This window comes from Suricata suricatta, chromosome 2, assembly GCF_006229205.1.
Source record: "Suricata suricatta isolate VVHF042 chromosome 2, meerkat_22Aug2017_6uvM2_HiC, whole genome shotgun sequence".
Taxonomy (NCBI): domain Eukaryota; kingdom Metazoa; phylum Chordata; class Mammalia; order Carnivora; family Herpestidae; genus Suricata; species Suricata suricatta.
Window position 1 is genome coordinate 112,512,265 of NC_043701.1, and position 12,352 is coordinate 112,524,616.

Sequence of the window (12,352 nt, forward strand, 5' to 3'; positions counted from 1 at the left end):
TCTCTATCAATCCTCCAAATATCTCTAAGGATCAATATAAGGAGAGCAAATACAATTACCAATCAACAACCCATGACTTCAACATAACTAGGAAATACAAAACACTACTAACTTCAAATCACCACTGAAGAAATAAACACTTAAATACAAAAAAAACTAATCTAGAGCCCACATTTGTGGAAAGAATCAGCTTGAGACCGTGTCAACCACATGCAGAGGAAGAGACAGGCAGCTTAGAGATAATTAAATGCAAATAAAATCACTCCCAGAAAGGGGAAGTCCCAACATGAGTGGGAAAATACCGAGCTGACATCTTAGTTCTGACAGATGACAGCTCAGATCCCCAAGAACAGAAGGGATTCATAGGATATGGGAACTCTGGAGGCGAGGGCTGATCAGGGTGAGGAACACAACTGTAAAATGGCCAGAGTGATCTTAGAACAGAACTCTAATTATAAGAACCTGCTTGTGAGCTGGACTGTCCCCCTCCCAAATTCATATGTTGAAGCCCTAATCCCCAGTATCACCACATCTGGAGACCGAGCCTTTAAGGAGGTTAATTAAGGTTAAATCACATCATCAGGGTTTAGCACTAATCAGATAGAAAGGACAACATATCAGAAGCAGAAGAGACCCCTGCACTGCCAGCTCTCTATGTGTGCAGAATAAAAGCCATGTGAGAAGACAGTCAGAAGGTACTGTCTGCAAGCTGAGAGAGAAGGCTCACCAGAAGGCACCTTCATCTTGGCCTCACAGACTCCAGACTCGTGAGAAAGTAAGTTTCTGCTACTTAGGCCACCCAGTGGTGTTTGTTAGAGGGGTCCAGGCAGACTAATAGAGACCAAAGGGGAAAAGAGACTTGAATGAAATTTTAATAAATAGCATGGAAAAGAAGCATGGCAATAGAGCACAAAAAAGAATGACAATAAAACCAAAGAAAGACAACTAGATCAGAAAGAAAGTTCTACTTTATAGCAGGTAATTTGCAAAATAATTAAATACATACTTTAAAATAAAATTGTATGTATGATTTTAGTCTCTAAAGAGAAAAAAAAAAAGCAATGGAATAAATACGACGGTAACCTCAGAAAACTGCCCAGAAATAAAAGACCTAACCCGCATGTTTTAAGGACCAGCATGACCCCAGGAAATCTCCCTGGAACAGTCCTCTTTAAGACATGCTGGAAAGAAACTGCTAAACCTTAAAAATGAAGAACTCTCCTCTGTGCAAAAAGATTAAGTCTCAATAAGGAAACAGAAATGCAGATTTGGCAAGAGACTCTGTCACCAATAAACAAAGCAAGGCTCAGTGGAGCAACATTTTCAAGAAAAGACAAACTAGAAGTCAAGGGTTTTATATCCAACCACCTGATCCTTTAAAAGTATTCAGGCTATAGGAAGAGGTCAATAATATTAGATATTTAAGAAATCAGGTAATAATGTAATGATGGAACCTTTGAGAAGAGGACAAACTTCAAGTAACCAAGATTTGATAGGAAACACTGGCAGAAATGCTGAGCACTGTACGTCTAAGACCAAAAGAAAGTTGAGAACAAAAACAAAAGAGTAATATCTAAATGTTATATATTCTGGTAAAGCAGAAATAATGCAACTAAAAAGCCTACCAGAAACAGGAAAAAAGGGAAGAAGCAGCAGCTCAGAGAAAGACATAGAATAACCTAAACAAGATCACTAAAAGCTGAAAAATCAAATGGAGGGCTAAATAAAGAAATGAGCAACTAAGGCCAGTATGATAAACATTAGTGTATAAGTAATTACTAATCTAAATTTTATAATTACTCCCTCCAAAATGATCAAGAAAAGATACCAAACAGAATGATTCAGTAAATATGAAACACTCATGAAATTGTAACAAAATGACAGAAAATGACCAAACAGGATTCCTGTTAGTAAATGTGAATGGGCTTAACTCACGAATTAACAAAATGACTTCAAACAGAGCCACAAACAAATCCCAAATCTCTGCTGTAAAGGAGAAACACAAACAGAAAATGACTCAAAAAGCTAAAAACAAAGGAATAGGCAATATTATTTCAGGCAAAGGGAAACTAGGAAACAGATACAATCTAGTGACCAGAAAGAACAGAAAACAAAACTAAACAAAACATGTTCCAAGGCTAAATCCACAACTCTGAATGTATAAATAACAGTGAAGTGTATCAAAAGACCAAACAACCTTCATGAAGCAGAATTCAGAGCAGCAAAATAAAAAAAATAATAAATAAATAAATAAATAAATAAATAAATAAATAAATAAAAAACACTGATAAAAAGAGTATGTCAAGAAAGGTCAGAGCACAATGTCGGGGTTGTAGAAGGCATAATGACAAAAATCAGGAAGACATGTATTATGACCCATATGTAATTTTCTGATATTACAACTTGTAATACAAAATACTTATAACTCAAGGGTGCACAAAACATTTAAAAAAAACAACATTACAAGGTACCATGCTCAAGGACCAATGTGCTAAACTAGAACTTATTAGAAAAGAACAAGTTTTTCCTCAGGACTTCAAAACCAAAGAACTCTCTAGTAAACTGCTCTTTGGTGAAAAAGGAAACACAAACCAAAGCTGAATTTCTAAACGTAAAAAAAACACCAGTGAAAGTATTACGAGTATATGTAGCATACACATACTGATCAGAGATTTCATAGCATTAAATGTTTTGTACTGGTGAAAAAGAATGAAAATTCAGTGAATCCTTAACTCAAAAAATAAAAAGACTAGAAAAAAGCAACAGTAATGTAAAAGAAGGATGCATAAAGCATAATGAGATAAGAAACAAAGGTAGAAACACATAAATACCAGAATAAATTTAAAACAATACAGATAAGGGGGCCTGGCTGACTCAGTTGGCTTAGGGTCTAACTACTGATTTTGGCTGAGTTCATGAGTTCGAGGCTCCTGCACTTTCAGCACAGAGCTTGCTTGGGATTCTCTTCTCGTGGGTGTGCATGCTCTCAAATTAACTTAGAAAATAGTAATACAGATAAAACTTTTCTTTATCTTTAAGGTCCAGTAGTTTCACTAAAGGATGTCTTAGAGTGAACCATTCTAGGTCAGTTTTCCCAGGTTCCTGATAGTCCCTCTGAATTATGTGGATCAGGTCATCTTTTATTTTTGGACATTTACTTAGAAATTAATGAAATAGAAACAGAAAAACAGTAAAACAAGTGTTAAGTCAAAAAGCTGGTTCTTTGCGGGGTGGGGAGGAGGCGCCTGGCAGTCCCCGATGGTAGCGTGCAGCTCTGGGGCTTGGGGATGGAGTCTGAGCCCCACTTGGGTGTAGAGATGAATAAAGTCTTAAAGAAAAAAAAAAGCTGATTCTTTGAAAAGTAACAGAGGAGGCAAAGCATAGGCTAACCTCATCAGCAAAAACAAGGGAATGAAATCTCAGTTGCGCAAATCGAGAAACAATTATAGAAGAAACAATCATTGAAATACGTATGAAAAAATCATAATGGCTACTTTTGTACAACTTTATATACAATTAAAAGAAATGTAGCAAATAATTTGCTAACAAAATACCACTTGTCAAAATTTACCTTGGTGGAGACAAAATGTAAATAGAATAATTTCCACATGAGAAAACAGAAAATACCGACTTTGCCTCAGCCATAAAATACTCACTTGCATCCTTTTCACCTAGATTTACAAATTTTTAAGTTTTTGCCACATTTGCTTTATCTTTCTCTATATAAAGTCTTCATGAACTATTTGGATTAAATGCAGACACCATGACCTGTTATTTCAAATATGTCAGCATGCATCTCCTAAGAGGGAAGACACGACCACACTCAAGAAAACTGTCCGATGACACATCATCATCATACAATCCACTCAAGAGGAGCAACAGTTTGAAAATATCTATGTGCTTTTCGGCCACACAAATCCCCTCCCTTTGCTTGTAAAATCCTCCATCATTAGACGTATAGCTATCATGAAGATGGGTTTCAACAAAATTGTCATCTTTAAAAATTTTCCACACAGGTTCTGAAATTTGTTAACGTTATCTCTGAGGTATGCCCGTGTAAGGTCTTTCTCTAGTTTTGGTATTAGGAAAATGCTGGACCCTAAGAAAAAATTAGTATGTCCTTCTCCTGGATTTTCTGGAAGAGTTTGGTAAAACTCGTGTTATTCCACACGTGGCAGAACTATCTAATGAAGCCCCTGTACCTGGGTCTTCTTTGTGGAATGGTTATCTATTTCTTCTGAAGCGAGCTTTGGTATTTGTTTATTTGAAGGAAACTGTCCTTTTTGTCGAAATTGTTGAACTTACAAAGTTAGGGGCATAATATCTCATCTGACCTGTAATATCTGTAGAATCTTTGGTGATACTGCCATCCCTATTCTTGATATTAATAATTTGACTCCAGGTGCCTGGGTGGCTGTCAGTTAAACATCTGACCTAGGCTCAGGTCATGATCTCATGGTTTGTGAGTTTGAGCCCAGCGTTGGGGTGCTCTGTGCTGACAACTCAAAGCCTGGAGCCTATTTCGGATTCAGTGTCTCCCCCTCTCTGAAACTCCCCCACTCGCTCTCTCTTTCTCTCACAAATGGATGTTAATAATAATAATTTGTCTCATCTAGAAGCCTGTCAATTTTATTGATCTTAAAGAACTAGCTTTTGGTTTCACTAATGTTCTCTCTTATTCTTCTGACCTGAATTACATTACTTAACATTTTATTCTTTATTGTTTCCTTTCTTCTGCTTACTATGAATTTAAGTTGCTCCCTTTTGTCTACATTCTTAAAGGGGAAGCAGCTGAAGCCATTAATTTGTGATGTTCCTTTATCCACAAATTTCATACGTGTTAGATATATGTGTGTGTACACACACACACATACAAAATCCAGTATGTATGGAATTTATGCATCATATATTAAATGTTATTTATAATACATACTTCATATAAAAGAAATTTCACATACGTATTTGTGTTAGAGATATATACATATATCAAAAACTACACTTGTGTTGCATAAGAAAGGTCTCAATTACCTCAGCTGTTCCCCCTTATAAAATTAGAAAGCAGAAAACTAAACCCAAAAGTAAGAGAAGAAGGGCCCCTGGGGGGCTAGTTGGTTAAACATCTGACTCTCGATCTCAGCTCGTCTTGATCTAAGCCTCCTGAGTTCAAGCTCCCCACTGGGATCCCTGTTAGGCCTGAAGGCAGACAAAGTAACAGAGAGATCAGTGAAAGAGACTGCAATAGTCATATTAAAAAAGAATGATCCAAAACCAGCAACCTGCCTTGTACACCTGAGAACAATGAAAAAAAAGGAATATGAATCGAAAGCAAGCAAGGATGGGAAATGAGAGACAAGAAAAAATTAATAAACCAGTAGAAAGGCAACAGAAGACTTTTTAAAAATATCAATAACCTGACTGACCTGTATTTAGGCTGACATGGAAATAAGAGACATAACAGTCAATTTACAGAAGTTATGGGTGCCAGTGTGGCTCAGTTGGTTGAATATTTGACTCCTGATTTCAGCTCAGGTCATGATCTCACAATTTGTGGAATGGAGCCCTGCGTTGGGTTCTGCACAGATTGTGTGGAGCCTGAGTGAGATTCTCTGTCTCCCTCTCTCTCTGCCCCTTGCCTGCTCACTTCTCATGTGCACTCTCTCAAAAATAAATAAATTAAAAAAAAAAACAAAAACGGAATACCATTCTCAAACTCCACCAAAAAACAGAAGAAGAGAGAACGTTCCCAAACTCATTTTACAAGGCCAAAATTACCATCATACCAAAATCGGACAATGATGCTGCAAGAACAGAGTATTACAGAATATCCCTGATGAACACAGATGCAAAAAAAAAAAACCTCAAGAAAATATTAGCAAACTGAACACAACAATACACTAAAAGCAAGATATACTGTAACCAAGTGCCACTTATTACAGGGATGCAAGGATGATCCAACATCAACAAATCCATCAATGTGACACATCACATTAACAAAATAAAGGATAAAAATCATAAGGTTATCTTTCAACAAAGTGGGGTTAAAGGGAACATACCTCAACATAATAAAGGCCATGTGTGAAAAACTCACAGCTAACATCATACTCAATGGTAAAAAACTAAATGCTTTTTCTCTAACATCAAGAAAAAAACAATGATGTCCATTCTTCCTACTTTTTATTCAACACAGTAATGGAAGTAAGTCCTAGCTGCAGCAATCAGAAAACAAAAATAAATAAATTAAAGGTATCCAGGTTGCTAGAGAAGTGAAAGTATTGCTATGTGGAAAAGTCATATAATATACACAAAACCCTAAAGACTGCACCAAAAAAACTATTGGAATGAATGCATAAATTCGGTAAAATTGCAGAATAAAAACAAAACCATGATATATATGTAGAATATTATTCAGTCATAAAAGATAATGAAATCTTGCCTTTCGGGACAGCATGGATTGATCCTGAGGGAATTATGCAAAATGAAAGAAGTCAGACAAAGGAAGACTAATACTGTATGATCTCACTTACATGCAATGTGAAAAATGAAAAACAAACACAGTGATCTTACAGACCCAGGGAACATACTAGTGGTTGCTAGAGTTTGAGTTTGGGAGTAGGTGAAATGGGTGTGTGAGTGTGTGTGTATCAAAACAATGTACCCTCTTCAACAACTGATGCCGAGGCAATGGGATATCTACAATGCAAAACAATTAAACCCTTTTTTCACACAATACACAAAAATGGGTAACAGACCTAAATGTAACAACTATTTCCGTAAGGAAAATGTAGGAGTGAACCTTTGTGTCCTTGGGATAGACACAGCCCTTTCAGATACAACACCAAAACCAATAGTGACAAAAGACAGAACCGATAAACTGTATTTTATGGAACAAAAAACTCCGTTGCTGCAGAGCACACAGCCAAGATAGTAAAATGACAACCCCGAAATGGGAGAAACTATTTGCGAACTATCTAATTAGAGATTGATATACAGAATATGTAAAGAACTCTTACAGCTCAACAATAAAAAGTCAACTACAACTAAAATATTAACAAGGCAAATGACTTTTGAATATTAAGCTTGTATCAGCAACCTTGCTATGTTATAGGAGGGTGCCATTTCCTACGGATTCTTAAATAATCAAATCTCCACAAGAAAAGCAGTTTTATTTCTTCCCTTCATATTCCTTTTTTATTGCATTACCTAGGATTTCTACTCAGATGTCAAATTAGAGTGGTGAAACTGGATGACACTGACTTGCTCCTGATCTTAGAGAGAAAGCATCTAGTTTCACTTTATTATACATGATGCTAACAGATTTTTTGGTAGATGTTTTTCATCAAGTTGAAATTCTCTGTTTCTAGTTTGCTGAATTTTAATCATGAATGGGTAGTGGATTCTGCTAAATGCTTCTTCTGCATCAACTGATAGGACCATACAATTTTTCTTTCTGCAGCTTACTGATGGGATGGATTATATTAATTGATTTTTGAATGTTGAATGAGCCTTGCATGTTTGGAATCAATCCTAATTGGTCATGGTACATAATTCTTCTCACACACTGTTGGACTTTATTTGGAGTTTTGCACCTATATTCATTAAGAAATAATTGTAGTTCTTCTTACAAGAGTGACCATCTGCTTTTGGGATTAATGAAACAATTCTTTGGCCTTAAAGAAAGAGTGGGAAGGTTCTCTTGAACTACAAATCATCCTTAGGAATCTACAAAAAAGCTACTCAAGGTAATAACGGAATTCAGAAAAGCTGTAAGCTACAACATAACCACCCGCAAATCAGGTGGGTTTCTATGCAACTGCAATCAACAATCTGAAAGGAAACTAATAAAGCAATTTTATGTATAAAAGCATCTTTGTCACCCTACTGTGCATTACACTGTTGGGTTTTGGAATGTTGAACCACTTTTGCATATTCAGAATACATCCCATTCGGTCACAGTGTAGGACCCTGTTTTCTACTTGCTAATATTTTGTTAAGTATTTGTGCTAGTGACTACTTATGGTATTTGGTATGAAGTGTACCGCTTCATACATGTTTTTAGGGTTGTTCTAGGTATTTGAGTCCCTTTGTATACCTACAAAAGGCATATTTATAATTTATCACAGTCTTCTCAAATCAACATTTTACCACTTCAAGGAAAATAAAACACTTCAATTCCATCTTAAACTTCTTTATCCTATCTTTTAAATGTAATTATATTATTGTCTCCACACATAGAGCATCAAATCATGTGGGGAATGAGCTTAGGGATCCCCCAGGCTTATACCAGTGGGTTAACAAGGCATAGAGAAATAAAAAGCCACAGGATGCTCACACCCAACTTTGGGTAAACAAGGTTGACACCCCAAGAATAAGATGGTGCAGAGGCACTCTGAGAATAGAGAAGAAAGGGTAAAGGCCCAAAATAGGAATGAGCACAAAGGCTCCCTATGCAAAGGTGTATGAGGTAAGCAAGCTTAGACATGCAGGACAAAAGTACCCCCAATTTAGTCCTATAGCAGAGAGGCTGCATTCACAGGAGACAAGGGCCAAGCTAGGCAAAACAAGTGAATCAGATCATAGTCCCCTGCGCTGCAGGCCAAACAGCCCAGAGTGAAGTGGGTTAACAAAAGAAAAGAAGCCTTGTCAACCCTGAGGTTGTTTCCGTATCTGCCTTCTCCCCTAGGTGAGCTAAGATAAAGCGAAGATAGACAGACACAGCTCCTCCTATCTGACCTGACTTTAACAACCATCTGCCCATATGCCCAGCACCAGGGTGTTGTTTTATACTGACCCAAACTCCAAACACTGTATATCCTCAACACCCCTCTTCTGCCCCCTCACATCCCCAGGTTAATGTTCACAGTTTCTTTGCCTCTGTGAACCCCAATCACATTTGTAAGCCTTCTGATCTTAATAAATACGGGGCAAGGACCCTTATTTCGAGGCTCTTGTCTTTTCACGGATATCAGCCGTCTCTCTCCTATTTTTTAATCCTGCATCCCACTCTCTTGCTAAAAAAGAACTTTAGACCCAGAGTCTACAAAAAATCATAGGATACTTCTAAATTTTGCTTCAACAATCAATATGATTTGAGAAACTCAAGAAAACTCCATTATATTTACCCTTACTTTTGCCCCTTCCAATGTACTTTCTTTTCTGAAGTTCCAACTTTCTTGTGATATTCCCTTCCTATTCAGAGAACCTCCTCCAGCCATTTTTTTGTTTTTTATTTATTTTTGAGAGACAGAGATAGACAGTGTGAACAGGGGAGGGTCAGAAGGAGAGGGAGATACAGAATTCCTATTCAGAGAACCTCCTCCAGCCATTTTTTTGTTTTTTATTTATTTTTGAGAGACAGAGATAGACAGTGTGAACAGGGGAGGGTCAGAAGGAGAGGGAGATACAGAATCCGAAGACAGGCTCCAGGCTCTGAGCTAGCTGTCAGCACAGAGCTCAACACGGGGCTTGAACCCACGAACCATAAGATCATGATCCGAGCCAAAGTTAGATGCTTAACCAACTGAGCCACACAGGCGCTCCCCTCTCTAGCCATTTTTAAAAGCTAAGTTTGCTAAGGGCACTTGGATGGCTCAGTCAGTTGAGCGTCCAACTTTGTCTCAGGTCATGATCTCAATGTCCATGAGCTCGAGCCCTGGAGCCTGCTTTGGATTCTGTAGCTCCCTCTCTCTCTGCTCCTCCCCTGCTTATGCTCTGCCTCTCAAAAATAAATATTAAAAAAATTTTTTAATATAAATAAAAGCTAAGTTTGTTAACATTTTCTCTAAGTTTTCCTTTGTATGATACCTGCAGCTCTCCTTTCACGAATATATGTTCATAAGATAAAAAGAGTTTTGTTTGAAAGTTCTTTTCTTTCAGTATGCAGAATAAAAGGCATTATTTCCCCCTAGTTCCATGGTTTCGACTGAAATGTCCACTATCATTTCCAAAGAAAAGGAGCTGTTTCTCTCTGGTTTTGAAACTTTTCTCTTTTGTCTTTAGAAATTTAATCATGACAAGCCATTAACGTGGATCCCTTTGTATTTATCTTGGACTTTACTCAAATTCTTCAATGAGTACTTTTATGACCTTTGCCGAATTTGGGAACTTTTCAACCACTATTTTTAAGAATATTTGAAGTCCCAACCTCTCCTCCCTTTCTGTTACTCTCATTCCAAACACAGAGAATCCAACCTCCATTACCTCCATGCCTTCCAATTTGGACTAACTGACCATAATCACCCCTAAGGAAAATGATAAGCATCCTGTAGTGAACTCTCTAATGCTTATGTGCTTCCCAGTATTTTCTCCAGAGCTGAGAAAGATCTTATGAACATAAACCAAACGCCGCTTATTTACCAAAATACACTAAGAATAAAATAAAAATCTTTAACAAGATTGATGATATTTGTCTCATGTACCACAGCTGACTAACATCGTTTCCTGTCTCACAACAATCAATCACTCCCCTTTGGCACTGTGACTTTGGCCTGCTCAGTGGCTTAGTGGGTGCTATTCCCATTGCTGAGAAGAGGCAGAAACCTCCCAGCTCATACTCGACTCAAATCCTGCTCTAATGGTGCTGATCTCCTTACTTAAGGTCACCCCAGACTACGCTTCTTAAAGTGGCAAAGTTTAACTGTGCTCTAATTTCTAAGATCATTTTTAGGACTACAAGCTTTAATACACAGAGGTATCTGTTTTTAACGCTTTTGAAATTTGTAATTGACAGATAACTATACATTTAAGGTGTACATGTTAACTTGATACCTTTATATACTGTATTATGACTGCTACCATAGCAGTAATTAGCACTTTTTTATGTTACACAATTCCCATGTCTTATTAGTGATTAGAATAATTCAGATCTGGTGTCTTTAGCAAGTGCAATTATTACCATACGATATTGTCTACTTTCTTTATTTGGTATCTTTCATCTCTAGGGCTTATTTAGTACTCGTTCTGATTTTGTTTTTTATTTTTATTGTTTTTTAATTTTTTAATAAAATTTTTAAAAATGTTTTTTATTTTATTTTTGAGAGACAGAGCACGAGCAGGGGAGGGGCAGAGAGAGGAAGACACAGAATCTGAAGCAGGCTCCAGGCTCTGAGCTAGCTGTCAGCACAGAGCCTGATGTGGAGCTCGAACCCACGAACCATGAGATAATGACCTGAGCCGAAGTCGGACGCTCAACTGAGCCACCCAGGTGTCCCCAATTTTGTACTATCTCTCCTCTCCCATACCCCCATCCGGTGGGAACCACCACATTACCCTCTGTTATAAGAAGTTTGCCTTTTCTAGATTCCAGATATGAGTGACACCATCTGGTATTTGTCTTGAACTGAAAGTGGCAGGATGTCTTTTCTCCTGACTAAATAATAATACTCTATTTTCTTTCTTTATCTATTCAGGCAGTGACGAACACAGGTCGTTTCCAGATCTGGCTATTGTGACTAATGCTGTGATAAACATTAATGTGTATACTCTCTTTCCATTTTCTTTGGGGATGCTCCCAAGTGGAACTGCTGGATCACAGAATAGTTCTATATTTAAATTCTTGATGACTCTCCACACCCCTTTTCCATGGTAATTGAACCAATTCACATCGCCACCACTGAGAGTGCACAAGAGTTCCCTTTTCTCCACATCCTCGCCAACACTTGTTATCACTTGTCTTCTTGGTGCTAGCCTTTCTAAATGGTGTGATGTGTGGTTCTGATTTGAATCTCCCTGATGTTAGTGATGCTGACCATCTTTTCACATATCTCTTGGCCATTAGTTACTTGTATAAAGTCACTACATATTATTTCTTTCACTACTATGGCATTTAGACAATAGCAAGCACTCAAAAATTATTTGAGTCAAATAATGAGTGAATGCCTGGTAACAGCTGGGATGTACAGCAAGGGAGATGCAGTCGGCAGCAGAAACTGCTTTGAGAAACACAGGCTATGAAGGAAAACTACAGCAAAGAGGAGGAAAGCAAAGACTGGTCTGTGGACAAATGTAAAGTAAGAATGGTAAACATTCAAAACATGAATCAAAAGAGAGAAAATTTTTTGTGACACTAGAATGTAGAGATTTGGTTCAAAAAACCAGAATTCTCAGTCACTTCCAAGGATTATAATTTCTAAAGAGATATTCTTGAAAAAAACATTCCAAAGCTGTCAACCCCCTGGGTTAATCGTGGGAAGATAAAAAAAGTCCTGATGTTCCTCTGGGCGGTAAATTTCAACTCACCTGGGAGGCTCCTGCGTGGGAATTCTTCCTCCAGTATCCATGGCTCCTCTCCATGCTCCAGCCTGAAGATCACCTCCGGTTTGGTAGCACAATACCCTGTCAAAGTGAGTAATTTAGG

General features: G+C 37.6%; 1 pseudogene; it reads right to left on the reverse strand.

The window, feature by feature from the left end:
• The window catches only part of LOC115285394, a 42,531-nt pseudogene that overhangs the window by 3,176 nt on the left and 27,003 nt on the right, over positions 1-12,352 (reverse strand).